Raw genomic sequence first — 16,750 nt, forward strand, 5'->3', positions numbered from 1 at the left:
CAGTGATAAGCAGAAGTGTCAGGACACTGCTTGTCACTGCTCACAACAGGCAAGGCCTGAGTCAGCCCAGATGCCCTGGAGAGATGAATGTATAAAATCTGCTCCTACGCATAATGGAGTCTTAGTGGTAAACAGCAACAGTGTTACAGCATTGTAGGAAAATGGGTAGAATTAGAGTACAACATATTAGCTAAAATAAACCAGCTCAGACAAATGCTTCCTCACACATGTGAAACCTAGAACACATACACTGGCGTGCGCACGGGCACACACACACACACACACACACACACACACACACAATACCCTCCTTATATTAAAAACACCACAGCACACACACTAAACAACCCCTACATATACACCCATACCCACTAAATATACCACCACACACACTACTACACCACAAACACACATATCACAAACCAAAAACACACCACATACACCAGGCCCTCTCCCTTTATACATCCCACCATGCACACATACCACACACACACACACACACACACACACACACTACAACACATACTCCACGTACCATACCCTACACACAGTTATCTAAAACATGCAACGCAACACGTATCACACAAGTACAATCAATAAAATAACCTTCCAGAAGAAGTTGCAGGAGCAGCCATGCTGATCATCTCCCTGGTCTGACAGGGGGTGATTTTCTCTTCCACCTGGTTGGGGACACGAGCTCTGAACGCTCCTGCTGATGTCCGCCCTGTGTTCTCAGATTCCTTCTAATTCTGGAGGTCTGTGACAATGCTGTCTCTCTTGTCCCTTACAGGAGTGATGGCAATAGTTCTTTCTGTTTTTCTTCATTGCACCACTTACCTGGTTCTCTTCAAATTTCCAGATGTATTTATTTTTGTCTTATCTTGCTGAGTGTGTTGCCCGCCTGTGTGGATGTGTGCCACTTTAGTGCCTAGTGCATCTGGAGGCCAGAAGACGGATCTCTTACAACTGGAGTTACAAATGATTGTGAGCCAGCAAATGCTGGGGACCTAATCTGGGGCCTCTGAAGAGGACCGAACACTCCCAGCTGCTGCACCACGGCTCCAGACGCTCTTCATTATTTTTACATTTTCTATGTCTTTTGGTTTTGCCCTGGTACTTACTATTTTATTCTTTCTTCTTGCTTTGCTTTTCATCCATCACTTTTTGCTAACCCTTAAGGTAGAAGTTTGGATAGGTAGATTTGAAATGTCATATGTACAAATCTTGCAGTCCCCCAGGGAAAGCTGCTGTGGAATTCTTTCATTGTGTTTCATGTTGTCTGTCTCCATACAGGCTTTAGTTTATTGTGCTTTTAAAAATATATTATGTTTAGTTGGAAACTGGTCATTTTAAATAAGGTAGTAAAGAACTCTGAAAATCACAGTCTCGGGGCTGGAGAGATGGCTCAGTGGTAAGGAACACAGGCTGCTCTTCCAGCAGTCCTGAGTTTGGTTCCCAGCACCCATATGATGGCCAGCGATCACCTGTAACTTATTGGATCCTGAGTTTCAGGGGATCCAACCCCGTCTCCTTTGGTCTCCATGGGTCCTGTACACACATGGTGCACAGATATACATGCAGGCAAAACACCTATATTCAATTTTTTTAAATACTTATTCTCCTCCGGGTTTTATTGTTTCTTTTTTGTTTGTTTGTCTTTTTATTTCATGGACTTTCAGAGGCAAATCTGTAATAACTGCAGTTTTTTTCTACTGGAGGGGCTTGGGTACGGCTGGCACAGTCTTTTCTCAGCCCACTGGTCGGGTCATAATTGCACAGAGATATCTGCAGCTTTCTGAAAGTCTCAGAAGTCCTGTGTGCATGTTGGGGCTCAGCTTTGCCCTCAGCTGCAAGCTTCATAGCTCTGCCACAATCTTTACCACCTGTTTACACCAAGCATGTGCTTGATCCTGCATGCCTGCATGGCTTTCTGGATTCTGCCTCATTCTGTTGACTGTGAATCCTCAATCCAAGACTAACTGGTATTAAGCAACTTACTCAGGGGTCTCCTTTAAGCTGTGAGGATCCTAAGTTTGAGAAGAAGCCATGCCCTTTTTACTCCAAAAAGCAACCAGTGCAGGTGTTTCTCACTTCTGCTCACTGGTTATCCTGGCTTTTTCCCAGCATGGAAATTCTCCACAGTGTATGTGGGAAACTTTCTGGATTGAACTATTGGCACCATGGTTGGCAAATGCCTGGGGCAGAGACTTCAAGCTGAATCTCCAAAACACCAAGGGTGGAAAAAGGGTCACCCCAGTGTGGAGAGCTTATATATCTTAGGACTAAGAGGACATCACAGACGATGCCAGTCACTTTTAACAAATGTCTCTTAGAGATTTACAGGTATCTGGACTTGTTTCAATCATTTAGACTGCAAAAATTCTATGAAATGGGGTTGAGGCTAAATCAGTGACTGGATTGAAGCTAAGATCCAACTCCTAGGATCAGCTAAACTGCTTAATTCTTTCCCTTGAAGTCTTTCTCCGATGATCAGGTCCAATGACAAAACCTGTTATCCTAAGCAACCCATGCCTTTGCGATTTCTTCTGCTCACAGACAGAGCCCAGCACAGAGGTGAACTACTGAACATCAGGATCTACTGGTTTGTTTCACTGCTTCCAACTTTTATAGCTTGACCTTACTATTTCTCTTTCTAAACTTACTTTCTCCTTTGGAGTTGGGGAACAGAAAGACTGATGAGGAGGTTGTTGGAAAATGCTCATTAACTCAGTACCCTAACATAGCCAGTGGAGCATCATAGTAGCTGTCACGGAAGGTCTTCCATATAAGGCACCTAAGCCTATGTGGCAAGCCTCTCCCCAAACGTTTCTTCTCCTTTGGCTCACTTCCCCTATCCACGCTTTGAAACCACCACACACAGTAATGTGTTGACTCTTTCCACTTCCCATACTCAGCTTTGTGCTCTGGACTCTCTTTTCCATCCTTGTCCTGCCCATGAACTATGAGACATGCCACTCTCCAGTCTGCCTACAGTGTGTGAGGGTGTCCAAACTCCAAGTGAGTCTCCAACTCTCTTATACTAGAACTTGCACTTCTCATGCTCTGCTCCAAGCTTCTCTTCACTTTACGATCAGTAATGCCACATTGTAAGGCTATTCGGAGCCTCATGTGAGGGACTGAAGGTGTGGAGTATGAAGTCAACTTCCCCCTCGTCCCTGTTAAAAATATTCTTGTTAGGGTCAACCAAGCACCCCAGGCTCCCCAATCCGCTCTAATTCCTCACTGCAAATGTCCTAGGCAACTAAGAGCCTACCTAAAACATAAATGAGGTTAAGGGAGTGGGATTGTGGGTAAAATATCTGCCACACTAGCATGGACACCTGAGTATGGAGCCCCAGAACCCATGTAAATGAAAGCCAGACTCAGTGGCACATATCTGTAAGCACAGCTCTGGGGTTGAGTGGACAGATTCCCTAAGTTGGCTACCAGCATAACCAACTCCATGAGCCTCACCTTCAGTGAGAGATTCTGTCTCCAAAAAGTAAAGATGGAGAGAAATTAAGGGACAATAGACAATGTTGACCTGTGGCCTCCACAATCACACATACATGCATCCACACACATGTACACATGCCCACATTAATAAGCACAAACACCACAAGTACATAACACACACACTATATACCATATATATATACATATGTACACAGATATCATACCAAATATATATCATACCAAATGTGTCTGTATGCGTATGAGAACAAGAAAAACAAAAGCACAGAATCAGGTAGATACTCTGAGTTTAAACTCACAAGCAGTCCTTAAGCATCCGATGGATAGCAGGCACCTGAACACTTCCTCTTCCTGGGACTCTCACCCATCATTCTAGACTGAGCACCATAAACCCAACATACAGATGCAAATCTGTGAGGTCAAGAGATCAAGCACACAACTACACAGTTAATAAGCTCCAAGGATGGGGGCCCAATCTAGGGGATTTATCTGACTGCAGAGCATCACTTCTTTCTCTGGTCTCTCACTTTGCTCATGGAGCCTATGAATAGGTAAGTCCCAAGTCCTGAAGTCTATAGGAACCACCTAGAAGAGTGTATTAAAAATAAATTCCATCCTTACTTTGCAACTCAAATTTCAACTCAATTTTTATACTATCCAAAAAATGACAACCTCAATAGACATGCTCACACAGAAGGAGGAAATCCCATGAGGCCCCACTCTTAGATAAGAACTACCCACAATTAACACCAGTAGGGTGTTCTCCTACTGGATAACTGGATAACCACTTAGGAATGAATACCCTAAGTGGTTATCCAACACCAAGTGGTCAGCCCTGAAATCATATACAGACAAACAACACTAAATGGACTCAGCGGCTCGTATTTATATATTTATGCATTTATAAATACATATGAACAATAAAATAGACCATGAATTTGAGTAAGGGCAGATCCATGGGAGGGGCTAGAGGGATGAAAAGGAAGAGGGGGATGAAAAGGAAGAGGGGGATGTTACATAATTACATTTTAATTAAAAATAAGAAAATTAAAAGAATGAATTAGCAGGTTATGTGAAGGTTGGTCACTGGTGTATCACACCTGCCCTGTCACCCCAGATACTAGACATTGAAGTTCAAATGTCAAGCGCAGCCATTGGTCATCACACATACTGACAGATGGATGACCTAGGGGCAAAAACTGCTCTCAGTTACTATGTCTTGGTGCTCAAAAGGCACTATCCAGTCTGGAGTCTAATCATTACTTCCCACTAGCCTCTGCTCTTGCTTTCAGATCTGGCTGGAGAAAACGGGAAACCCCAGCACGAGTGTTGCGACAGCAGATTACACAATATCCTGAATCCCTAAGTCCCCCTCCTATCCCCCAGAGGAGAGAAAACATTCCTGGGCTGCCTTCCTAGCTTTGTCACACAGCATGAGTGTGTCCACGGAGGGTACCAATCAGGGGCAGCACCAAGGCCAGGAGACGCTGCTTCCTCTCCAGCCCCATTACACTAACCCTGAATCAAACACTGTCATTTAAGGGCTGACATCGCTGATCTCATAGCTTTCTCATGTTCGTTCACAGTCATGCAAGCCTCTTCCTGAAAGGCTTCCCTTTCGGTCACAAGAGAAAAAGAGAAAACTGCCTCTTCCTTCCTTTGCAGTTATGAGTAAGGATCTGGTCTCTCTTGTGGTTAATACACAGCAACAAGCTTTCTGCACAAACGGCCTGAAGTCTAATGAGAAGTTCTTAGACTCCAGCTGCATGGTGTTTGCTCAGCATGGGGTGAAGGATTCGGAGACAGTTAGCCTGTCCCTGCAGCTTTGAACACATTTACTTGAAGCTTGAAAATGCTACTTCATTATTACTGAAGAGTGGTCCTAACTGCCTCCCGGTGGCTGAGACTTGAATGTATACAGAAGGTGCGGCAAAGCTGCTGGCTGGAGTGGCACACACTATCATCTGGAGAAGTGACATCTGTATCACTGGGAGGCCGAGGAAGAAGGAAGGACCCCAAGCCCACCCAGACAAAAGGAGCCTGAATTTACAGTTATCACATGCTTCTCCGGGGAATGGAACACACACACACACACACACACACACACACACACACACAATACACACAGGGGAAATAGGGCAAATGGCTATTCCTCTCTCTAGCAGGTCAGGGAAGCTGGGAAGGAGCATGGTAACAGCTTTCTAATACATTGGTCCATATTCTTTTGATGCTGCTTGGCATCACAGCCAAACAGACCAAATCCATCCTCCATCTTCCCAAGTGAGGGATCTTCCTTAATCAGAGATCTCTTCATGCGGGTGTGTGTTGACAGATCTCTATTCCCCCAAATACTAACTTTTTACAGAGCACTCCTCAAGGTTATTGCCACCTGGCTGTAGCCCATCGTTCCAGCATCACCCAGCCCCTATGGCCAAACTAGGTAAGGCCTGTCCTTCTCATTGACAGCTTTCCTCACCAGGTTCCTAACCACAGAAAAGGTTCGCTGGTTGTCCCTCTTCCTCACCCTCACCTCCTTCTCTGGGCTTCCTCAAGTCTTGTCTTCAGGAAAATTCTCTGCCTCCAGACCCCATTCAGCATCCAAGGCTGGGCTCCATGGCCACTGACAGAAATGTACAGAACAAGGAGGGAAGGCTCACGAGGAGTGAGCATCCCAGAGTCCAGGGCTTGTGCTTTTCCTGGCCCAACAGACACCGTGTGATCTTAAGCAAGTTAAGCATTTGGGTTTGGGGCATCTTGGCTATCCAAGTCTTGACAGCAGCTGATAAAAGCCCCAAACTCAGAGGACTGTCATGAGGGTGACTTGGGAGCTACTGTGCCTAGCACTGCTACTCATGTGTCGTAAACGCTCAATAAAACTCTGCCTAAGCCATAGCTATGTAAGTCCTAGGGAGGAAGAGGGAGATCCTGTGGCTGCTTTCTTCTCCAGTGTAACCCTAGGAGCTGGGTCAGTGTCTGCTGTATTGTAAGCACTGAGGAAATACACTCCATAGTACATTACAAGTGAACAAATGTCTTCCAAGTACCAGGTGAACAGTAAAGGCCTGGCCTTTACTGATCCAATTATGGTTTATTACGTAGGTTTGCATAGCAAGACAGAGAGATAAAGAGGTGTAGGAGTGTCTTATGCTTTTCTAGCTATCTCCGTGGTTAGTCTGCTACTGTTTCACAACCCCAACAGAGATAGGATATGACTCTCCAGCATACACTCCAAAGAATATCTACTATGATTCATTCTGTTTTCAGTTCTCCTGTCACCATGACAACAACCCACACCCCATAATAACTAGAAAGTGCTGCAATCTTCCCTTGATCCCCTGGAGTGGCCACATAGGCCCTAAAAGCCCATCACCCTATATAGGTTCAAATACTAGAGGCCTGTGTCTGTTCTTGATCATCCGGAGGCTTTGAGGATTCCAAGAAGGACTGGGCAGATGGCTCGGCCAGTAAAGTGCATCCCATGAGAGCATGGGGGCCTGCATTTGATCCCCGAAACTCACATTTTAGAAGGCTAGGTGTGCTAACATACACTTGAAATCCCAGCACCTTAAAGCAGACAATGGGTCGATCAATGGGGCTGGGTAGCCCACAGGCTGAACCTACATGATGAGTTCCAGGCCAGTGAGAGACTGTGTCTCAAAATGCAAGGTGGGTGGCTCTTGAGGAATGATACCTGAGGTTGACTTCTGGAGTCCACACACATGTACACCCATGCACCTGAACACACACACACACACATGCACACATGCACACACATACACACACAGAGAGAGAGAGAGAGAGAGAGAGAGAGAGAGAGAGAGAGAGAGAGAGAGAGAGCTTGAGATTAAGAGAGAGAGAGAGCTTGAGATTAGGAGATTAGGATTCTTTCCTAAGGAATGCAGAAGGGTGGTCCCAGCAGGGTGTATCAATTTAGTGAGAGAGCAGGAAAAAGGAGAAATACTTCAGCTGGAGTGAAAAGAGTCCCATAACAAGAAATGGCACATTCAATGCCGCTGTCCCTGTTCTCTCCCCAGTCCAAGGTGTTAGCCCTCCCTGCCTTCCCATTCTGCCTTTTGTGCCAGGCTAGTGAAGAGACATGGGCTATACAGCCCCAGAGATGGCCCCTGCCATAGGAACTACGTCTCAACACGTAGATCACAGCAGAAGGTGGAATCCCCTGCAGAGTTTGCCAAAAGTGAGTTCTCTCACTCAGGAGCTCTGAGGTGACACAAGATATTCTGGTTTCTCACAGGATCCTTGTGACAATAGGTCACTACCAGGGACCACGCTGCCTCTGAACTAACTGCATGCTGTCACCCTCTGGAACATGAGGAAGCCAGGCCTCTGTGAAATGCTTGTTACCATTAACTGTGCACCTACGGTGTGGCAGGTGACATAAGAGGCTCTTCCAAGTGCTTTTCTCCTGACCCTTCCTTCCTCGAGGTGTGGGACTGTGAGGTTTAAGCTGTAACTGGGGAAGTTATGGCTAAATAAAAGCACCACCCACCTGAAAACGCTAGGACATGAGTGGGCAGCTGCCCTTATGGATTTCACTTCTGCCCTGACAGTCACATTCACAAGAAATCAGAGTGAGCTCCCACCCATCTGCCATCACACACACACTGGCTCCAGCTGGTGGGAATTATTCAAGAAGGAGGCCCCAGATCATCTTCATGGGGATTATCAAAGCTGGTTGTATTAAGGTGCATTTGTAACACAAGGTGAAATGAATGAATGCGTATTGGTTCAGATCATGATTACGCTGGCCTGCTTTCTCCCCTGTTGGCTTCTCCTCCAGGACATCTAGGTAAAGCACACCTCCTGCATCCTTGCAGAGGGCCATAGACAAGTTCTTACCAAGTTGATAAGAATGGAAGTGCCCTGACCAGCAGAGAAGCACCAGATCAGAGCAGGTGTGTGTCCACAGACCAGTACACTTCTCATCCGTGATGGACTCAGAGAACCCCAGAGAGACTCTCAAGCCACAGCAGACCCAGCAGGCAGAGGAAGTTGAGTCCCAGAATAGCCAAGTATAAAATAAGGAACCTCACCCCACGGACCCATTCTGGACTGTGCCATAAAACCCTGACCTTTCCCATGTTCATTCACAGAAACTGTGGGCCTGTTTGGGACAAAGTTTATCTTCCTCTGATAACGGAATGAAGCTTTCTGGGCAGAGTGACACAATCCACACATTTTCCAAAGTATTGAGGTAATTCCTTGAAATAACCTGGAGTTCCACAAAAGGCACAAAGTCCGGTGAAGGCTGGACGTGTCCGTGCATCTGGAGGGCTGTATAAAAGAGCACAGAATGCTGACCATTTCCTCCCCATTCCTTCTCCCATTCTGGACAATTGAAAAGGGAATGCACACTTTACACATGGTTATGACGACATGGGCTTTCTTACAAATGGAAAGGTGAAACTCCGGAGCAGTTCAGCTTCATCACTTTGGATAAGAAGGTCCTGGATGTACACACCAAGTATGTTGTCTGTCAAAGCTCAGCCTTAAATAGAGCAGCTATGCTGTAGTCTTCTCCCCAAGCCTCAGGAAGCCCCATGGAGAAGGGAACATAAAGACTGAAGCATGGAGGGATTAGAGGATTGCAAAACAAACAGAACAAAAAATAAAACAAACAAAACAGTTTTCTAGTCATCGTCAGACCTACCACACACAAGAACTGCCAACGGCTATGGCCGCCTACTCAAGACCTGCATAAGAACAAAGCAATCAACATTACAGGACTGCACTGGTAGTGGGGTTTCATCAAGCCCTACCACTAGATAAAGAGCTAGTGGCCATTGATGGCTGCTGGGGTAGGGAGAGTCGATGTTTTCAGATATGTGACCCTTGGTAATTTGATCATGCTTTGGTTAGTGGCCCTGCTCCCATGCACATAGTGGAAGCACTAATTAAACTGGATGAGTTTAAAGAAAAAGAAAGAAAGAAAAGGCCACATGTACTTGGGATAGAGATAGGAAGGCACTATCCCAGGTAAACTAGAAAGAAGTAGTTTTCTTCTTCACCCTCCTGGGACCAGAAAGGGCCAGAACCTCTGTTACTAACGGCTGTTTCTCTTACAATGAATTCTCAGGGCAATGAATCATCCTTTCTCTGGAACTTCCCAAGATTCCAGATGGCTCCAGCAGAGAAAGGATAGAGGGTGGAGGAAGGATACACCCGGGCTGTCTCTGTCATCACCTCCTCAGACAACAAGAGCAGACCCTGGGTCATGTAGTCCCGAGGAAACTTTGAAAAGGAAAGTAGAAAAATCCCTCTTGTCATTCATCTTTTAGACCTGGAGACAGTGACCTCTGCCCTTTCTGAAGCCAAAGGAAGAACCATCAAAAGTCCTGTCTCAGCTGATGGAGAATAATCCCCATCCCAACTCCCTTCATGCTTCTGACCAGCATAGGGTATACTATGTGTCATATACACTGCCAGTGTCAGTGTTCTGAACTCGGAGCTGCTATTTGCATCCTTTGAAACAGATCCTATATGCCAGATAGACCCTCCAGCAGCAAGTGACCCAGTGAAACACAGTTCAGTTTGAGGCCCATAGACCCTGAGCTCCCCAGTGCTGAGGACTTGGTTCTTGTTACCACTGTGTCACAAGGACATAGTCAAACCTCAGTAGAGTCTTGGGTAACTGGACGAGTGGATGGAATAAGGACTTGGTGCCAAATGCTTGGTTTGCAGTGTGTAATCCCAATGCAGCTATGGAGATGGCCTCTGGTGTATGTGAGGCATAGTAACTAAGCATTTAGACAGAAGGGTCCAGACCCTCCATTCTTTGCTGATTGCCTGAATCATCAAGATAAATAAGCTGTGTCCAGTAGCCCCAATTTGATCTGATTTGAGGTCAAATTTACCCCTGTGACCTCATTATTTTAAACAGGCTCGGGATGCTAGAATTAAATAAACCAAGCCAGACACAGAAACTCAGAAGTGGCAAAGCAAACTAACAGATGTAAGTAGTTAGCCAAACACCAAAAAAAGGCCCTGGAGCTTGCATCACAAAGCCAGAGGAGTGGAAACACACCAGACATGCAGGATTCCAAGTGAAGCTGCAGGTCTGAGCGTAGCAGGTAGCAACTAAGACACAAAATAAGGCCTCTGTCCACTGATGTCCAGCTACTGCTCTGACTCTCTCAGTCTCTGCTGTCAGTAACGACAGTGCGAGACTAATCATCTATTGTGGATGCTTGCTGGGTTTAAAGATCTCTTTAGCAATAGGGTTGTGTGAATAGAAGCCACCAAGGTATGTAAAATGTTCTTGTAGTGATTTGAATATGCATGGCCCAGGGAGTGGCACTACTAAGAGATGTAGCCTTGCTGGAGTGGGTATGGTCTTGTTGGAGGAAGTGTGTCACTGTGGGGGTGGGCTTTGAGACCCTCCTCCTAGCAGCCTGGAAGCCAGTCTTCTGTTTGCCTTCAGAACAAGATGTAGAACTCTCAGCTCCTCCAGTACCATTCTTCCTGCCAAGATGATAACAGACTCAATCTCCAGACCAAATTAATGTTGTTCCTTATAAGAGTTGCCTTGGTCATGTTGTCTCTTAACAGCAAAGGAAACCCTAATTAAGACAGTTCTGGAAGGATGTCTGGTAGAAGAGGAAATCAGTGGACTGTGCATGCCAGAAAGCACACACACACACACACACACACACACACAGAGAGAGTTCCACGAGTGGGCATTTGCTACAGAGACATAAAAGAATCACCTGCCTTCCAATTGGGATGGCCCTGACAGCCCAAATAATGGTTCAGATAAATCTAGCTGAGTGAATGGGTTTCATTCACATTTGCAGAGTGATGGCTAACTCAGGCAGCTGCTCTGCTGAAGTCCCTCCTCCCTTTGACTCCATCTTTCTTTTTTCTAGGGCAGCAAGCAGGTAGTGAGAATGATTAATGGTCCCTCTAGGGGAGCAGTTGTTTTTAGCACTGGCATCCTGACTCCAAGGAGGAAGTGTTGACAGTCTCTGTCCATTTTGATGGACAGTATGTTTATCTTTTTGCCTTTGCTGTATAGTTCAGGGTCTCTGATCATTTATCACAGAAGCTCTTGGTCCTAAATGACCACACACACAATGAACACAATGTGTTTACACACACACACACACACACACACACACATACACACACCACAAAAGTGATGTTGGCAATTGTCCAAAGACAGATGCTTCAGGTCACTCTAACTGTATCTACTCTCAACAGCTGGGCAAAAGTCAACAACAGTGGCAGACACGTTTTCTAAACAAACTTCATTTTCCTACTGTCAATGTTTTTTTTTTTCCTAAAGCATTAGGGGTAGGGACCAAAAATAAAACAAATTATTCTCATTGCTTTCTGTGCTGTGTCCTCTGCATTCCCAGGCTAAGCACCAGGTACAGGAGGCTAATACCCAGCTCACTCTCTGCACCTTGCAGTGTGACTCCTCTAGCCTGAAGCTTTCCGTGTGTCAGTCTCTGCACATGGGCCCAGAACGGTGCCTCACTTATCTTCCTAATCAGAGTCCTTTTAATCCCCAGAGTTTTCCTTGGCTGGAATACCCACCCCATACACACACACAAACACATGCACACACACGCACACACACACACACAAATGCATGCTGGACTTGCTTGAAAACAGCTGGCCTGGTGTGATACTGCCTTATCTTCTCAGCCCCCTAGCTTCTTGTGACATCCCTCTGCTGCCCAACCAAGAGCAACCATGTCTGTTTAGTAGCACCCTTTTTGCAGGGTCTCACCCAGCATACCTGAACTTGCTGCCATAAGACCTAGCAGGTGTAGGTAGAGTCCCCACTGTCACTTTCTGACTCTGTCTCTGTCTCTGTCTCTGTCTCTCTCTGTCTCTGTCTCTGTCTCTCTCTCTCTCTCTCTCTCTCTCTCTCTCTCTCTTTCTCTTTCTCTCTCTCTCTCTCACACACACACACACAATTTTCATACACACATTCACCTATACACTAATCTACATACTGTCCCGGAACTCTACATTATCTATAAAGCAACGTGGGCTTCACATGGGAAAGTGCCAGGGATCCTTACAGTAGGACTTGTCTTCTCAAGCTGCTTCTTGTAAGCACCTCCTTGGCTCTGTTCTCCTCGTTAGGTGACAAGTCCAAGGCAAGCAGATAAAGTGGTACAAGGCAGGGCCAGAACCACCAGCATCATCACTCCCAGAGAACATAAACACCCACAAAGCCAGGTGACAGAATGATGACAAGAGCTTACATGTGCGGATCTCCCCGGGCACTGTTCTAAGAGACTGGCAAACATTTATTTATTTAACTCACTGGATCCTGGCAGCAATCCTAGGTATCAGGGTCTATCACTCCGTAGTGTAGATGTTGAAACAGAGGAACCACAAGACCACAGTACTTGGTCATGATGGGCATACGACATAAGTGACTGTGCTGTGATTCAGACCCAAGGGGTCAAGTTTTAGACTCTTCTCTCTTACATCCTTTAAACCGGTAGAGATATATGCCCAAGATGGTACTCACGTAGAATAGAGGGTATTCTAAAACTGACAGGTCTTGTCTCTCACCTTACCTGCCTCTGTCTTACTCACTGCTCTAAAGGAGTGAGGTGGGTTGATCTCAAAACAGCTGCAGATATCCAGGCTCTGAGCCTCTTTTTTTTCCCACTTAGAACCCTTAGGAAGTGGAACCCAGTGGAGATGTCCTCACACCTGTGGAAACATTGAGCCACAGACCAGACCTTAGTCCAGACAGGCACCATAGTCCCTGAAAGAGCCATTCTCCCAGACCTGGAAGTTTCAGACAATCATGTACAGTTCACCAGCTGGTTCTGAGGCTTAGAGAAAAGAAGGTTCTAAGCACTTAGCACAGGGTCTACATGCAGGAGGATCCTAATAAACAGGCACTAGAGATGATGGTTAAGCTTCTAAAGTCACCTGTAAAGAGAGAGTTAATGCTATGCTGCCCAGACAGGCCTGAGCCTGGAGCCTTCTGGAGCATTGTGGTGCCTATGGGAATGTGTTCTGGCCAGCTCTACTCAGACACAAAGACACAATCCATGGCTACCTTGGAGACCAGGCAGCAGAAGTGAGGATGTAACTCTAGAGCAGGGCCTGGAGCAGCCAGAGTCCTCCTGACCTGTGATTCTCTGATTACCAGGCTCTGAAACACTGTATCAGGGCAACTACCTCACCCTGAATCCATAGAGGCCTTTCCTACCCACCTCACACTCCATTTCTACCCAGCCAGATCCCCCTTCATGCTCCGAGCCTTGGAAACAGTGTGGCACTTCCTCCCCATTTTGACAACGGGAAAGTCCCAGTTCTGTAAAGTATTCCCCAAAGGCTGGATGAACCACATACACAGGCCTGAGCCCTAAACCCTGATCGTAGGTCACAGTCTAGCTGCTTTCCAGCCCAACCCAAAATGTCCAGTGGCCAAAGGGAAACTGGCCAGCCAGCCCTCCTCCTCGCTTAGGCCTCCCTTGTCTCTAGAAGTCTGGGAATTCCCAGGGAATTCTTCCCCACTCCAAAACAAAGAAAACAGACCCACCCCATCTTCCATGCTCCAGTCATCTGGACACTTGGTAGAGTAGGAAGAAGGTGACAGGGACTTCAGGGTGTGGATACCAACTCTACAACCTATTGACCTCTGCTTCTTTTTACACCCTTACAGAGAATAGGGGAAGTTGGTGACTTCGCACAGCTATAACTGTACTGGATATCAGAGAGGCCAGATGCTAAACTCCTTGGTTACGGCAAGAGCCTCCCTCACCTAACCCACACTTCATCCACTCACCCAAGGGAGGGAGCGAGCCAAGAGGGTCACTTGGAGAAGTCAAAGAATCCAGAACATCCCCAACATCTACCTCTTCCCACTCATGCACTCTTCATCGGCGCTAAGCCTCTCTGGGCCTACAGAGCACATCGGCAGACTAGTGAGGGGAGATAAATGGAGGCTTTAAGGAAGCTCATGTTTATCTGATTCCTGGCTTTGTGCATGACAGGTGGGGTCCCACAGTGTGTGCCGGCTGCTCCCCTCCCAACCCCAAACCCCAGCCTTAGCTCTACTCAGGGTTCTACACGTCCTTTCAGAACCTCCTCTGCCTCCTCTCACTCAGCACACCTATGGTTTTTGAGAAGTAGTTCTCTATATGAAGTGTGCTACAAAAAAAGGGGCTCCCCGTAAGAAGAAGTCCCACAACCACAGAACCTTTGACCAATGAGGACAAATGTCCAAACATGCACAGGACCTTGGGCAAAGCTTCCTATTGTCTGATTTTCTTTAGGGGATAGCAGTCAGCTTCCCTTGTCCCAGTCCCACAGATTCTGTTCAAAGCCACACATGGGAAGAAGAAAGAGTGAGCCAGGCTTCTCCATCACTGTTCAGTGTCACCCTGGCATTCTAAGAGTGCCTGACTGGACTCTACCTGGACCCTGCTACCATCTGCAAAACACAAATCCTCCATCAGCCTGGGGGCAGGATGTTGCTGCTACGGTGAGGTCCAGCGGGAGTCACTTTGCTAAATACTCCCTGGGGATGCAGGCTATGGCCTGAGAAAGACAAGAGGAGTGACTTGAGGAGGAAGGCATTCTCTTTTCATCTTGCGGTTGATCCAGAAGGAAGATGTCAGTCCTCCCCCACACTCTTCCTCATCTCTCCATCCTTATTCCCTCTCCCCTTCCCCTCCCCAGTCCTCCTCTCCCTTTTCCTCCTCTTCTCCCCTTCTCCTCCTCTTCCTTCTCCGGTTCTCCTTCCTCCTCCTTCTCCCTCTCTCCCCACCCTCAAGTAAGCCCATGGCTTAACACTGGGCAGAAAGCTGCCTCAAGTTCAAATTGAAAACCAAAGCTCATTCTGATTGTACTTAAGGCAGATAATATTGATTTGGGTTTTTGTGGTGCTTATAAAATGACTGCTTTCTAAATGATTTTATTTACATTGGAGGGAAAAAGAACCCTTCTAAAGAAAACCTTTCATACATATAAGAGAACAACATGATAAAATTTATTTTTAAAATCCCCCAGATAGGATGGTGGCTTTAAGAATAAGCATTAGCAGAAAGATACACCACAGGCCTGAGAATTCCAGACCCAGTGACTGGGTAGGTGGGCAAGCTGCCTGAGTCACAGTTTCTTAACTTTCTCTCAAACTTCAACTCCAAGGCTACCTTGTGGGAGTGGGAGGGGCAGATCTAACTCTTTTTGCTCTGTCTATGTATTTATTCAGCAAGTACTGTTTTGTTTTTGTTTGTTTTGTTTTTTTTAATTAGAAGGGCTTTAAAAGCAGAACAGAAGTTTGCATCAGCCAAGGTAGACAAAACTGGAAAGTGGGTACTGAAATTAATGGAAGAATCACCCGTAGTTTCTGGCTGACAGGGCCAGAGTCAATACAGGCTGAGACACCAGTGAGCCTCTAAGAGGACTGCACCATGGAAAGATACTGAACAAAAAACAAACCACAGGCCACATCTCTCTTCACCTGTCTATGTAACATCCTTTGGCCACACCTCAGCTTTCTCATCTGCACACTGGAAGAATTGGGAACATCACTCTGCTCATAGGGTTATGAGAGAATCAAGAGGTCTTTAATAGAGCAAGAACCCTGAATGTAGTGTGTGCTAGCCATAGCCCCTGTACTTGTCCCACAAGAATCTCCTGGTTATTTTAGTGAATTGGTGAATGAAAGTATACAGCAAAAAGAAACAGCCTTTTGGAAGAGGTAGCTATCAACAGAGGTACCTGTATTCCAGTAATGGGGGAGGAACCCAAAACAGGACAGCAGTGGGGGAGAACCCAGGGTAGGACAGTGTGGGGGGACTCAGGGCAGGACAGCCCTGGGGAAGGGGCCCTGAACAGCCATGGGGATGTACCTAAGGCAGGGTAGCAGTAGGAAGCTTGCTGAGGTGTCCAGGAGATCCCAAGAGTTGACAGGTGGGGAGACTCCCAGCTCTTAAGTCCAGTAAGTCAACTGTACATGAGGTTGATCCTCTAGTTTTTCAAGCCCCAGCTTTGCCAGTTTGAGTGAAACTAACAGAAATTTGGAGCTAGACCCCTGGACTTAAGGCAGAGACAAATTCTGGAAATAGAGGGAGAGAAGGAGGGAGAGAGAGATGGAAATGGAGTCAGAGACGGAAAAAGGCTAATGGATATATTTTTCCTTTTGGAAACTTACACAAAAATGTCTGTGATCATAAGACTAGTCTCAGGAATGCATGTGGACTTTCCCTGCTGCAGTGACTAAGCTGTCCATTCACCCCCAGCATCTGCAGGTCTCGTGGGAGCCCCTTTGTTC

Source organism: Mastomys coucha, unplaced genomic scaffold (genome assembly GCF_008632895.1).
Source record: "Mastomys coucha isolate ucsf_1 unplaced genomic scaffold, UCSF_Mcou_1 pScaffold5, whole genome shotgun sequence".
Classification (NCBI taxonomy): domain Eukaryota; kingdom Metazoa; phylum Chordata; class Mammalia; order Rodentia; family Muridae; genus Mastomys; species Mastomys coucha.